Source organism: Mixophyes fleayi, chromosome 2 (genome assembly GCF_038048845.1).
Source record: "Mixophyes fleayi isolate aMixFle1 chromosome 2, aMixFle1.hap1, whole genome shotgun sequence".
NCBI classification, from domain to species: Eukaryota; Metazoa; Chordata; class Amphibia; order Anura; family Limnodynastidae; genus Mixophyes; species Mixophyes fleayi.
Genome location: NC_134403.1, coordinates 311,832,142 through 311,847,146, shown reverse-complemented (window position 1 = coordinate 311,847,146; position 15,005 = coordinate 311,832,142).

Here is a 15,005-nt window from a genome sequence, read left to right as displayed (position 1 = left end):
TAGCACTCCCCAGTGCTTTTGGGGTGACCCCCATAATTGTGCATAAATATTTCTGGCTGTGAAAATTACTATCTGTCAGCAGTATCTAGCAAACACTTTTTAGCACTCCCCAGTGCTTTTGGGGTGACCCCCATAATTGTGCATAAATATTTCTGGCTGTGAAAATTACTATCTGTCAGCAGTATCTAGCAAACACTTTTTAGCACTCCCCAGTGCTTTTGCGGTGACCCCCATAATTGTGCATAAATATTTCTGGCTGTGAAAATTACTATCTGTCAGCAGTATCTACTAAATACTTTTTAGCACTCCCGGTGCTTTTGGGGTCTCCCCCATAATTGTGCATAAATATTTCTGGCTGTCAAAATTATTACCTGTCAGCAGTATCTACCAAATAATTTGTAGCACTACAAGTGCTTTGGGCTCAGAATGGATTCAAAGCAGTCCACATATGAGCAGAATCAGCAACCAGGTTCTGTCACGAGTCCTGATGGTAGTGTTCCCAGTACGTCATCTGGGAAAGGCAATGTGAAACTACACCGTCTTTTGAAATCATCCAAAAAAACGCACACCAAAAAAAATTTTACGCTGTTGAAGCGAAAACAAAGTCTAACTGAGGAAAACTTAAGTGCCGATAAAAAAAAAAAATTTGCCAACATGCCATTCTACACACGCAGTGGCAAAGAGAGAAGGAGGCTTTCGCCTTTCTCTATTAGTGGCAGATCCAAAAATGTTACCGAGCCTACAAGTGGTGCACAACTACTGTTACGCGTCAAAGCCGATCTGCAAGATAACAGTAAGGCATTAGAGGAAAATGTTTGCTCTGAATCAGAAATGACACCAATCCCTGTGGAGAGTCCATCCACCAGTGGGATGTCTAATCGTGAGCATTCTGTTAATTTACCCATAAAGAAGGGCCCTTTCAGCATCTCTGCTGATGTGTGCCTGAACAGCCCGAGTGTAGCCGGTGATACACCAAGTGAGGATGACACTTTGTCTTTAGAAGAGGATGTGGGGGAGATTTGGGTATCCGACGATGAGGATGCGGTTGATTATGTAAGTCCTGCAGCAGTGTGGCACCAGTGGGAGCAGTTCTGGCACGTGAGGTTCAGGCACCAATATGCACTTTCCAAACACAAGCAGGGATGACGCAGGGGGGCAGAGCACAACAGATTAACACCTGGGCTGGTTTGAAAGATTTTTAAAAAAAATGTGTGACCGTGACCATAAACTATTAACATGCAAAGGATGGTGGAGGGCCTATCAGGGATTAAACTGTATTTTTACTAATTTGCACTCATAAGGTTTGGGTGTAATATACACCCAAAGACGAGTGCTCAATTGCTAAGAGTCATTGATGAAGAGGAAGACAAGCAGTCTTGTCTATAGAATTTGCAAGACCAAGTAATTTGAATTCCAAAAGTGGTGCACAACTACTGTTACGTGTGAAAGCCGAGCTGCAAGAAAACACTAAGGGCAATCCCTGTGGAGAGTCCATCCAACAGTGGTATGTGTAATCGTGAGCATTCTGTTAGTGTAAATATAGGGCCCTTTCAGCAGTTCTGCTGATGTGTGCCTGAACAGCCCGAGTGTAGCCGGTGATACACAAATTGAGGATGCCACTTTGGAATTAGAAAAGGATGAGGGGGAGATTTGTGTAGGCGATGAGGGCGCTAATGATGATGTTGATGATTATGATGTAGACAGATACCAAGCTGCCTTTGTCCATTTCTTTGTATATTCTAGTTCTACAGTCTATGCAGGCTGCTTTTTTTCTATTCAACTACAAGTGGAGGGGGGGGGGGGGGGGGGGTCAGAGACAGCAACCAAACTGCCTAGGTCCACTTATTTTTTATATTGTTCAGTCTATCCAGGCTGCTTTTTTTTCTATTCAACTCCAAGTGGAGGGCGGGGGGGTCATAGACAGCCACCAAACTACCTTGGTCCATTTATTTTTTAGATTGTTTAGTCTATGCAGGCTGCTTTTTTTCTATTCAACTACAAGTAGAGGGCGGGGGCTATAGAGACAGAAACCAAACTGCCTTTGTCCATTTCTTTAGATATTTAACTATAAGTGTAGGGTGTAATATACACCCAAAGACGATGGCTGCATTGCCAATATGCATAGATGGAGAGGAAGACAATCTGGTTTGTGTGTAGAATTAATGAAGGCCTACCTACCAGGAATTAAACAGTTTTTTGGATAATTTATTAGCTTTACAATTACATTACTTATCCAAGAAACAGGTGGAGCCCAAGAAACAGGTGGAGCACTAAATTTGGTTATTTTAGGCCCAGAAACATTGATTTTCCAACAAAATAGCAAAACAAAACCAACCAAAACCAAAACCAAAACACGACGGTAATCGAGATCCAAAACCGAATCCAAAACCAAAACACGGGGGTCAGTGACCATTTCTACTTAACAGTATAAACTTGACTGGTTGGTATAGAAGATTTAATTACTAACTGAGTGTAAGTTCTGCACTATAAACATACACACAAACCACTCATGTCCAGTGACTACCCCTTTGAGTTCAAGTTCCTGCAGTTAACCATCAAGCTGTGTTTTGAAATTACCATCCACAAGGCTCAGGCGCAGCCTTTCAAAGAGAATGGGATCAAATTAAGGAATCCGTAATTCTCACACAGACAGTTCTACGTCACCTTCTTGACAGCCTGCAACAACGGGTATTTTCAGATTCTGTACCTGTCCAGAAGAACCCATAAAATTACAGCATACACACAAGTACATTGTTATCTTTATATAATATGCAGGCACCAAAATAATGTCCAAAAATAAACCATTATTCATAGTAATTCTCAGTAGTATCAGTAATGTGGAGTCCACTAATGTCCAAGCAATACTGCAGAGCCCAGTAATATTCCATTAGTATGGTGGAGCCCACTAATGTCTCAGCAGTACTGCAGAGCCGAGTAATATCCCAGCAGTATTGTAAAGTACCCTAGTATCCCAGTAGTACCGTAGAGCCCAGTAATACCCCAAAGTACAGTGTAGCCGAGTAATGTCCCAGCAGTACTGTAGAGCCGAGTAATAACTAATAGTACCGTAGAGTCCAGTAATGTCCCAGCAGAGCTGTAGAGCCCAGTAATGTCCCAGCAGTACTGTAGAGCCCAGTAATATCCTAGCAGTACTGTAGAGCCCAGTAATATCTAATAGTACCGTAGAGCCCAGTAATGTCCCAGCAGAGCTGTAGATCCCAGTAATATCCTAGCAGTACTGTAGAGCCCAGTAATATCTAATAGTACCGTAGAGCCCAGTAATGTCCCAGCAGAGCTGTAGAGCCCAGTAATATCCCAGCAATACTGTAGATCCCAGTAATATCCTAGCAGTACTGTAGAGCCCAGTAATATCTAATAGTACCGTAGAGCCCAGTAATGTCCCAGCAGAGCTGTAGAGCCCAGTAATATCCTAGCAGTACTGTAGAGCCCAGTAATATCCTAGCAGTACTGTAGAGCCCAGTAATATCTAATAGTACCGTAGAGCCCAGTAATGTCCCAGCAGAGCTGTAGAGCCCAGTAATATCCTAGCAGTACTGTAGAGCCCAGTAATATCTAATAGTACCGTAGAGCCCAGTAATGTCCCAACAGTACTGTAGAGACCAGTGATGTCCCAGCAGTACCGTAGAGCCCAGTAATGTCCCAGCAGAGCTGTAGAGCCCAGTAATATCCCAGCAGTACTGTAGAGCCCAGTAATATCCTAGCAGTACTGTAGAGCCCAGTAATATCTAATAGTACCGTAGAGCCCAGTAATGTCCCAGCAGAGCTGTAGAGCCCAGTAATATCCCAGCAGTACTGTAGAGCCCAGTAATATCCTAGCAGTACTGTAGAGCCCAGTAATATCTAATAGTACCGTAGAGCCCAGTAATGCCCCAACAGTACTGTAGAGACCAGTGATGTCCCAGCAGTACTGTAAAGCACAGTAATGTCAAAGCAGTACTGCAGAGCCCAGTAATATCCCAATAGTACTGTGGAGCCCAATAATGTCCCAGCAGTACTGCAGAGCCCAGTAATATCCCAGTAGAACTGTAGAGCCAAGTAATATCTAATAGTTCCGTATAGCCCAGTAATGTCCCAGCAGTGCTGTAGAGCCCAGTAATGTCTCAGCAGTATTGTAGAGCCCAGTAATGTCCCAGCAGTACTGTAGAGACTAGTGATGTCCCAGCAGTACTGTAGAGACCAGTAATGTCCCAGCTGTACTGTAGAGCCCAGTAATGTCCCAGCAGTACTGTAGAGCCCAGTAATATCCCAGTAGTACTGTGGAGCCCATTAATGTCCCAGCAGTACTGTAGAGCCCAGTAATATCCCAGGAGTACTTTAGAGCCCAGTAACATCTAATAGTACCATAGAGCCCAGTAATGTCTCAGCAGTACTGTAAAGCACAGTAATGTCCCAGCAGTACTGTAAAGCCCAGTAATATCCCAGCAGTACTGTAGAGCCCAGTAATATCTAATAGTTCCGTATAGCCCAGTAATGTCCCAGCAGTACTGTAGAGCCCAGAAATGTCCCAGCAGTACTGTAGAGCCCAGTAATATCCCAGTAGTACTGTGCAGCCCATTAATGTCCCAGAAGAACTGTAGAGCCCAGTAATGTCCTAGCAGTACTGTAGAGAACAGTAATGTCTCAGCAGTACTGTAGAGCCCAGTAATGTCCCAGCAGTACTGTGGACCCCAGTAATATCCCAGCAGTACTGTGGAGCCCAGTAATATCCCAGCAGTACTGCGGAGCCCAGTAATATCCCAGCAGTACTGTAGAGCCCAGTTATGTCCCAGAGGTACTGCAGAGCCCAGTAATGTCCCAGCAGTACTGTAGAGTCCAGTAATATCCCAGCAGTACTGTAGAGACCAGTAATGTCCCAGCAGTACTGCAGAGCCCAGTAATGTCCCAGAGGTACTGCAGAGCCCAGTAATGTCCCAGCAGTACTGTAGAGCCCAGTAATATCCCATTAGTACTGTGGAGCCCACTAATGTCCCAGAAGTACTGTAGAGCTCAGTAATGTCCCAGCAGTACTGTAGAGCCCAGTAATATCCCAATAGTACTGTGGAGCCCATTAATGTCCCAGCAGTACTGCAAAGCCCAGTAATATCCCAGCAGTACTGTAGAGCCCAGTAATGTCCCAGCAGTACTGTAGAGCCCAGTAATATCCCAGCAGTACTGTAGAGCCCAGTAATATCCCAGCAGTACTGTAGAGCCCAGTTATGTCCCAGAGGTACTGCAGAGCCCAGTAATGTCCCAGCAGAGCTGTAGAGCCCAGTAATATCCTAGCAGTACTTTAGATCCCAGTAATATCCTAGCAGTACTGTAGAGCCCAGTAATATCTAATAGTACCGTAGAGCCCAGTAATGTCCGAGCAGAGCTGTAGAGCCCAGTAATATCCCAGCAGTACTGTAGAGCCCAGTAATATCCTAGCAGTACTGTAGAGCCCAGTAATATCTAATAGTACCGTAGAGCCCAGTAATGTCCCAGCAGAGCTGTAGAGCCCAGTAATATCCCAGCAGTACTGTAGAGCCCAGTAATATCCTAGCAGTACTGTAGAGCCCAGTAATATCTAATAGTACCGTAGAGCCCAGTAATGCCCCAACAGTACTGTAGAGACCAGTGATGTCCCAGCAGTACTGTAAAGCACAGTAATGTCAAAGCAGTACTGCAGAGCCCAGTAATATCCCAATAGTACTGTGGAGCCCAATAATGTCCCAGCAGTACTGCAGAGCCCAGTAATATCCCAGTAGTACTGTAGAGCCAAGTAATATCTAATAGTTCCGTATAGCCCAGTAATGTCCCAGCAGTGCTGTAGAGCCCAGTAATGTCTCAGCAGTATTGTAGAGCCCAGTAATGTCCCAGCAGTACTGTAGAGACTAGTGATGTCCCAGCAGTACTGTAGAGACCAGTAATGTCCCAGCTGTACTGTAGAGCCCAGTAATGTCCCAGCAGTACTGTAGAGCCCAGTAATATCCCAGTAGTACTGTGGAGCCCATTAATGTCCCAGCAGTACTGTAGAGCCCAGTAATATCCCAGGAGTACTTTAGAGCCCAGTAACATCTAATAGTACCATAGAGCCCAGTAATGTCTCAGCAGTACTGTAAAGCACAGTAATGTCCCAGCAGTACTGTAAAGCACAGTAATGTCCCAGCAGTACTGCAGAGCCCAGTAATATCCCAGTAGTACTGTGGAGCCTACTAATGTCCCAGCAGTAATGTAGAGCCCAGTAATGTCCCAGCAGTACTGTAGAGACCAGTAATGTCCCAGCTGTACTGTAGAGCCCAGTAATGTCCCAGCAGTACTGCAGAGCCCAGTAATATCCCAATAGTACTGTGGAGCCCATTAATGTCCCAGCAGTACTGCAGAGCCCAGTAATATCCCAGCAGTACTGTAGGGTGTAGAGCCCAGTAATGTCCCAGCAGTACTGTAGAGCCCAGTAATATCCCAGTAGTATTGTGGAGCCCATTAATGTCCCAGCAGTACTGTAGAGCCCAGTAATATCCCAGAAGTACTGTAGAGCCCAGTAATATCTAATAGTTCCGTATAGCCCAGTAATGTCCCAGCAGTACTGTAGAGCCCAGTAATGTCCCAGCAGTACTGTAGAGCCCAGTAATATACCAGCAGTACTGTAGAGCCCAGTAATATCTAATAGTTCCGTATAGCCCAGTAATGTCCCAGCAGTACTGTAGAGCCCAGTAATATCCCAGTAGTACTGTGCAGCCCATTAATGTCCCAGAAGAACTGTAGAGCCCAGTAATGTCCCAGCAGTACTGTGGACCCCAGTAATATCCCAGCAGTACTGTGGAGCCCAGTAATATCCCAGCAGTACTGTGGAGCCCAGTAATATCCCAGCAGTACTGTAGAGCCCAGTTATGTCCCAGAGGTACTGCAGAGCCCAGTAATGTCCCAGCAGTACTGTAGAGTCCAGTAATATCCCAGCAGTACTGTAGAGACCAGTAATGTCCCAGCAGTACTGCAGAGCCCAGTAATGTCCCAGAGGTACTGCAGAGCCCAGTAATGTCCCAGCAGTACTGTAGAGCCCAGTAATATCCCAGTAGTACTGTGGAGCCCACTAATGTCCCAGAAGTACTGTAGAGCCCAGTAATGTCCCAGCAGTACTGTAGAGCCCAGTAATATCCCAATAGTACTGTGGAGCCCATTAATGTCCCAGCAGTACTGCAGAGCCCAGTATTATCCCAGCAGTACTGTAGAGCCCAGTAATGTCCCAGCAGTACTGTAGAGCCCAGTAATATCCCAGCAGTACTGTGGAGCCCAGTAATATCCCAGCAGTACTGTAGAGCCCAGTTATGTCCCAGAGGTACTGCAGAGCCCAGTAATGTCCCAGCAGTACTGTAGAGTCCAGTAATATCCCAGCAGTACTGTAGAGACCAGTAATGTCCCAGCAGTACTGCAGAGCCCAGTAATGTCCCAGAGGTACTGCAGAGCCCAGTAATGTCCCAGCAGTACTGTAGAGCCCAGTTATATCCCAGTAGTACTGTGGAGCCCACTAATGTCCCAGAAGTACTGTAGAGCCCAGTAATGTCCCAGCAGTACTGTAGAGCCCAGTAATATCCCAATAGTACTGTGGAGCCCATTAATGTCCCAGCAGTACTGCAGAGCCCAGTAATATCCCAGCAGTACTGTAGAGCCCAGTAATGTCCCAGCAGTACTGTAGAGCCCAGTAATATCCCAGTAGTACTGTGGAGCCCACTAATGTCCCAGAAGTACTGTAGAGCCCAGTAATGTCCCAGCAGTACTGTAGAGCCCAGTAATATCCAATAGTACTGTAGAGCCCAGTAATATCCCAGCAGTACTGTAGAGCTCAGTAATGTCCCAGCAGTACTGTAGAGCCCAGTAATGTAACAGTAATATCCTAATAGTACTGTAGAGCCCAGTAATATCTAACAGAATCGTAGCGCCCAGTAATGTCCCAGCAGTACTGTGGAGCCCAGTATTATCCCAGCAGTACTGTGGAGCCCAGTAATATCCCAGCAGTACTATGGAGCCCAGTAATATCCCAGCAGTCCTGTGGAGCCCAGTAATATCCCAGCAGTACTGTGGAGCCCAGTAATATCTAAGAGAACCGTAGCGCCCAGTAATGTCCCAGCAGTACTGTGGAGCCCAGTAATGTCCCAGCAGTACTGTGGAGCCCAGTAATATCCCAGCAGTACTGTAGAGACCAGTAATGTCCCAGCAGTACTGCAGAGCCCAGTAATGTCCCAGAGGTACTGCAGAGCCCAGTAATGTCCCAGCAGTACTGTAGAGCCCAGTTATATCCCAGTAGTACTGTGGAGCCCACTAATGTCCCAGAAGTACTGTAGAGCCCAGTAATGTCCCAGCAGTACTGTAGAGCCCAGTAATATCCCAATAGTACTGTGGAGCCCATTAATGTCCCAGCAGTACTGCAGAGCCCAGTAATATCCCAGCAGTACTGTAGAGCCCAGTAATGTCCCAGCAGTACTGTAGAGCCCAGTAATATCCCAGTAGTACTGTGGAGCCCACTAATGTCCCAGAAGTACTGTAGAGCCCAGTAATGTCCCAGCAGTACTGTAGAGCCCAGTAATATCCAATAGTACTGTAAAGCCCAGTAATATCCCAGCAGTACTGTAGAGCCCAGTTATGTCCCAGAGGTACTGCAGAGCCCAGTAATGTCCCAGCAGTACTGTAGAGTCCAGTAATATCCCAGCAGTACTGTAGAGACCAGTAATGTCCCAGCAGTACTGCAGAGCCCAGTAATGTCCCAGAGGTACTGCAGAGCCCAGTAATGTCCCAGCAGTACTGTAGAGCCCAGTTATATCCCAGTAGTACTGTGGAGCCCACTAATGTCCCAGAAGTACTGTAGAGCCCAGTAATGTCCCAGCAGTACTGTAGAGCCCAGTAATATCCCAATAGTACTGTGGAGCCCATTAATGTCCCAGCAGTACTGCAGAGCCCAGTAATATCCCAGCAGTACTGTAGAGCCCAGTAATGTCCCAGCAGTACTGTAGAGCCCAGTAATATCCCAGTAGTACTGTGGAGCCCACTAATGTCCCAGAAGTACTGTAGAGCCCAGTAATGTCCCAGCAGTACTGTAGAGCCCAGTAATATCCAATAGTACTGTAGAGCCCAGTAATATCCCAGCAGTACTGTAGAGCTCAGTAATGTCCCAGCAGTACTGTAGAGCCCAGTAATGTAACAGTAATATCCTAATAGTACTGTAGAGCCCAGTAATATCTAACAGAATCGTAGCGCCCAGTAATGTCCCAGCAGTACTGTGGAGCCCAGTATTATCCCAGCAGTACTGTGGAGCCCAGTAATATCCCAGCAGTACTATGGAGCCCAGTAATATCCCAGCAGTCCTGTGGAGCCCAGTAATATCCCAGCAGTACTGTGGAGCCCAGTAATATCTAAGAGAACCGTAGCGCCCAGTAATGTCCCAGCAGTACTGTGGAGCCCAGTAATGTCCCAGCAGTACTGTGGAGCCCAGTAATATCCCAGCAGTACTGTAGAGACCAGTAATGTCCCAGCAGTACTGCAGAGCCCAGTAATGTCCCAGAGGTACTGCAGAGCCCAGTAATGTCCCAGCAGTACTGTAGAGCCCAGTTATATCCCAGTAGTACTGTGGAGCCCACTAATGTCCCAGAAGTACTGTAGAGCCCAGTAATGTCCCAGCAGTACTGTAGAGCCCAGTAATATCCCAATAGTACTGTGGAGCCCATTAATGTCCCAGCAGTACTGCAGAGCCCAGTAATATCCCAGCAGTACTGTAGAGCCCAGTAATGTCCCAGCAGTACTGTAGAGCCCAGTAATATCCCAGTAGTACTGTGGAGCCCACTAATGTCCCAGAAGTACTGTAGAGCCCAGTAATGTCCCAGCAGTACTGTAGAGCCCAGTAATATCCAATAGTACTGTAGAGCCCAGTAATATCCCAGCAGTACTGTAGAGCTCAGTAATGTCCCAGCAGTACTGTAGAGCCCAGTAATGTAACAGTAATATCCTAATAGTACTGTAGAGCCCAGTAATATCTAACAGAATCGTAGCGCCCAGTAATGTCCCAGCAGTACTGTGGAGCCCAGTATTATCCCAGCAGTACTGTGGAGCCCAGTAATATCCCAGCAGTCCTATGGAGCCCAGTAATATCCCAGCAGTCCTGTGGAGCCCAGTAATATCCCAGCAGTACTGTGGAGCCCAGTAATATCTAAGAGAACCGTAGCGCCCAGTAATGTCCCAGCAGTACTGTGGAGCCCAGTAATGTCCCAGCAGTACTGTGGAGCCCAGTAATATTCCAGCAGTACTGTGGAGCCCAGTAATATCCTAGCATTACTTTGGAGCCCAGTAATATCCCAGCAGTACTGTTGAGCCCACTAATGTTTCAGCAGTACTGTAGAGCCCAGTAATGTCCCAGCAGTACTGTAGAGCCCAGTAATGTCCCAGCAGTACTGTAGAGCCCAGTAATGTCCCAGCATTACTGTAGAGCCCAGTAATGTCCCAGCAGTACTGTAGAGCCCAGTAATATCCCAATAGTACCATAGAGCCTACTAGTAACCCTGCAGAACTATGGAGCCCAGTAATGTCCCAGCAGTAACAATAATACCCACTACAATGACAGGGTTGTGCAGATATCCAACATGACAGCAACACATGCAGCACACTTTTGCATCTGTTGTTTAAGCTGATTGTTGTAGGGGACACAAGCAGGCTCTCCTGATTATTGGCTGTGCGTACTTCATTTTGCTGTACATACAGATGTGTTTGGCACCACTTCATGTGTATATTTGGCAGAAGTCTTACATCACTACTCTCTGCTGTTGATAATGGTCAAATGTTCAGACTGGCTACATGCAGACCTAACCCTATCCACTTCAAACTTGACTGCATGTGGACACACAGAAGTTTGCTATTCTGATATTCTCCCATCAAGGGTTGAAGAAATTGGTAGGCTGGCAGATGATAAATCTTGCACAAATAATTTAATTTTCAGATATAATCCATGAACATAAAATACATTCAGTGTTCAGTGTTATCCTGATATTCTACAGCTGTAACTTTAAAACATAACCTCCCCACTTCATAACAGAGAGTTAAAGTTCCTCCCACATCTTTAAGTCAGTGCCTGATGGGATCTGATACAGATCAGAAAGCTGAGACTATTGCTGTGACTTTAATGGCCCTGCTCCTGTGTATAAATTCACTAATCCACACAGTGCATTGCTGCAAAGCTGTCAATTCCCTTCAGCTGGTTTACTCCCAGACGCACATCTCTCCTAATATAGCAACCTGCTAATGAAAGAGAGCATGCTGGACATATTTAGTAATGTTTTAGTCCAGTACAAATACTCAAGTTATATTCATGTAAATTATCCATCCCAGTCATATATACCCTTTCAGATAAATCTATGCTGTGTCTTCATACACAACTCTTTGTCCAGCTCCCCAAACGGACCCATCCAGACTGTTCCAAGAGTGAACCATGACTGTGTAGGTTACTACAGAATGAAATAAGAGATGCTGAGGTCATTTTAAATAATATTTTGCATTGGCATAAATGTAAAGGAGTTAAATAAATATATATATTTTTACTTTTGACATTTTTTAAAAAAAATGTATTTTATTTTTCTTGACACACCTACTATTTTAGTGCATTTATTACCAGTCTAATAAATTATGTTTGGTATACTTTTTGTATTTAGTTATGTATTATTTTTTTTTTGACTTGTTGTAAATAAAAGAACAAAGGTGATGTTTTCTTGTCTGCGACAGATTGGACACATCGGGACAGAAGCACGGATGTGCGCAGAGTATGTGATTATTCTGGTAAGGACCGTCTCTGTGTATGAAGATCTATAAAATATATTGAGATCTTTGTCTCCTTCATCACTAGTCGCCAAGGATAGAAATATTTTCTGCTGTTATTTATACAAGTTTCCATGCCTTTCATGTATCATTTGGTAATTATGAACCTTTTCAAACATATAACGTAGTCAGCTGCACCTTGTCACATTGTTATGTGTCTGTCTCTCACTGACTCACAGTTAAACTGATTGTTGCTCTGTCAGCACATAAACATGGTGGAGATTCTAGCTGAAAGTACTATGGCAACTACATAGTTCACGCTATAAATGAAAGTATATGGAATTCTATACAGCAGTTCTGCAGAGCTAGTCTGACTCATGCTGCACAGGAAAGTTGCTTCCTTAACAAAGACAGACCTAAAACATTTTTTTATTTCAAACATTGTGTGATTTTAAACAATGTTTCAATTTACTAGCATAGTAAAGTGTTTATCTAGTCTTAATGACAAGTGAGGCTTTTAGGATGAACGCACTTAAAGGGCGACAGGGTTTGTAATAAGCTGAACACTTACTTGAATGGGTTAACATAGGGTTGGGCCCGACCAATGGGAGTTTCCGTGGGAGGGACCTTGATTGATATAGTAGGCTGTACTTCCTGGTCTGCCTCATTCCACAGCACGAGATCCCACCCACCCACTCCTCGTTTGAGTATTTTGGGGCTAACGTTGCGGTAGGAAGGCACTGCGTTCAGCGGCTGATTTGTGGGCGCACAGGTAGTTGGTCGTAGGTCACTGTCCCCCTTGGAGGTACCAGTAACTCACTTTTTGGTCCTTCGGTGAGGAGGGTCCCTGTCCGGCTCGGTGAGGGAGGGCAGCGTGAGTTTTAAAAGGGGCAGTCACTCTGACGCCAACTCAGTGCAAGTTATGATGGGATTTGTTCCCCGTGGTTGTGGACTTACGGCGGTTTGCGCCAGTCCATTTGTGATCTTGTGTTATCAGCTTGAGAGCTGTTTCGCAGTGCCCTTTCTCCGCCACCATAGGTTTAGTTAAAATTAAAATCATAATATAAGTTCTGGCACTTTTTTATAACTTATACATGTCTCCGTGTGTTTATTTGCATGCAAATGTTTAGATTTTAATGTAATGTGAAGTTTATGGGAACATACGCAGTGAACCCTTTATTAAACTTGGGCCATTAAACGTGGTGTAACAACATTTGTGTTCTTCTGTTGTAAATCTTCCATTGCAGTGCCCAGGTGTTGTCTTACTGATCACTCCTACTTGAAACTAGCACCTATAGGATATAGAGTAATGGGAGTGGTAGTAGTACTACAACTGCTGCCTGAAATAAGGTACTCAACTTCTTTCATAGCTGACATGGGCCTGAAAATACTTTACTACAGCATTCCAGGTATTAGCAGTGTTCAATAGTGTTGATAAATCATTCACGTTTACACTTTCACAGGTTTTGAAAGTGTAAACATAAATGGGGCGGTTGGCTTTCCAGAAATTTGCAAATGTTGTCAACTGGGATTTCCACATTTTTATGTACAAGTACAAATAGCAGCCTCTTTGCTGGTTGTAGCAGTGTGCTGGGGGATTTTTCTCAGTGCTTGTTCCTTTTAGGATAACCCCACCCTTTCAAGCACCTGCTATGAGCCTATAAATTGATTGAGCAACTTCCACTTCCATGTTTGTTTGAGAGGCATGTTGGTATCAGTAGCTGATGGGGAGTGCTGGTGCTGTGTTGCCATTGGAGTATTTTTGGGGTACCTCTTGGTAAATTATCTCTCAAGTTAAAAACACTTATATGTGTGGCCCAACTATAGGGACTCTCACTTCTGTATTTTTATGTACAAGTATAAATAGCAGCTCCTTTGCACAGATATGCAGTTATGACAGCATAGTGATTTATGGTGCCTCCATTGCAGGGGGTGCAGCCAATACAGGGCTTGGAGGGAAGGGGGCCCGGCAATGTTCTATTTTCTTAATTAATGTAACTAGGACCACAAGTGAGTATTATGTCTGACCTCAATCACTTTCTTATATATAGAAGTTTCCAAGTAATTAACTAGCTTCCTCCTCAAACTGACATTCATTCAAATTCCACTCAGTAACCAACAGCATCTTCCATTCAAAATGGTGGACAGTCTACTGAATGTCACCAAAGTGATATCCAATAGTAACTTGTATTTAAAGGTACTTTCCATACAGTGTATTTAATATACATCCCCAAAGCAGAGGTGGAACACTGGTTACCATACTGCACAAAGCATTGTTGTTTGGCAGTGTATCCACTAATACAATATATAATATAATTTAAGCACTTGTAAAGATGCCACATTTACAAAGTTAATTATGTCCAAATAAACCAACTTACAAAACACTGAACGTAGAAGGAACAGTGATGCAGAGAGCCATCAATGTACATGTTTTATCTGCATTTAATTGTACAGTTTGTACTTTAGTTCTAATTGCAAATAACTCTCAAGCACAATAATAACATAAGTTATAACAGTAGCAGCTTTTATTAATCAGAGCTGCCACCTGGAAGGATTGGAAATGAAGAGATTCATTAACTTACACGGTATATTAATTGCCAAGTAGAAAAATCACAATAACCTTTGTATTAGCATACAGCATACTGCTGTGGTCAGATCAGAATAACCTTTGTATTAGCATACAGCATACAGCATACTGCTGTGGTCAGATCAGAATAACCTTTGTATTAGCATACAGCATACTGCTGTGGTCAGATCAGAATAACCTTTACATACCTAATAACTAAACTTTGAGCAACTCATATGAATCAGCTAAACTGGTTATTATACCCTAATCACACTCAGGGCAGCCGTCATGAGGCTAGGGAGGGGCCAGGTCTCATCAAGGGGCCCGATGCCCACCGATAAACCTGAGCTCCCTCTCTCAGAGGGCCCTCCACCCGGTTAGATCACCTTTTGATCTGCCTTGTCAGCATTATTGTGTCCGCATCAGACACGCTGCGGACACATCTGACAATCGGTGGCAACCTACGCAGGCTCAATGTGCTGACACTGCCACGCAGAGTATAGGGAATGAAGAGTGTGGTATCAAGGGACATCATCGAGTGTGGAGCTTAGGTGAGAGAACACAGCCGGGTCCAGTCTGACCTCAAATTACTGGGAGAGGAGAGTGACATCTCACACAGCTACTGCTGCTGAAGAATGAGCGCTGCAATCAAGCTTATTGACAGTGTGAA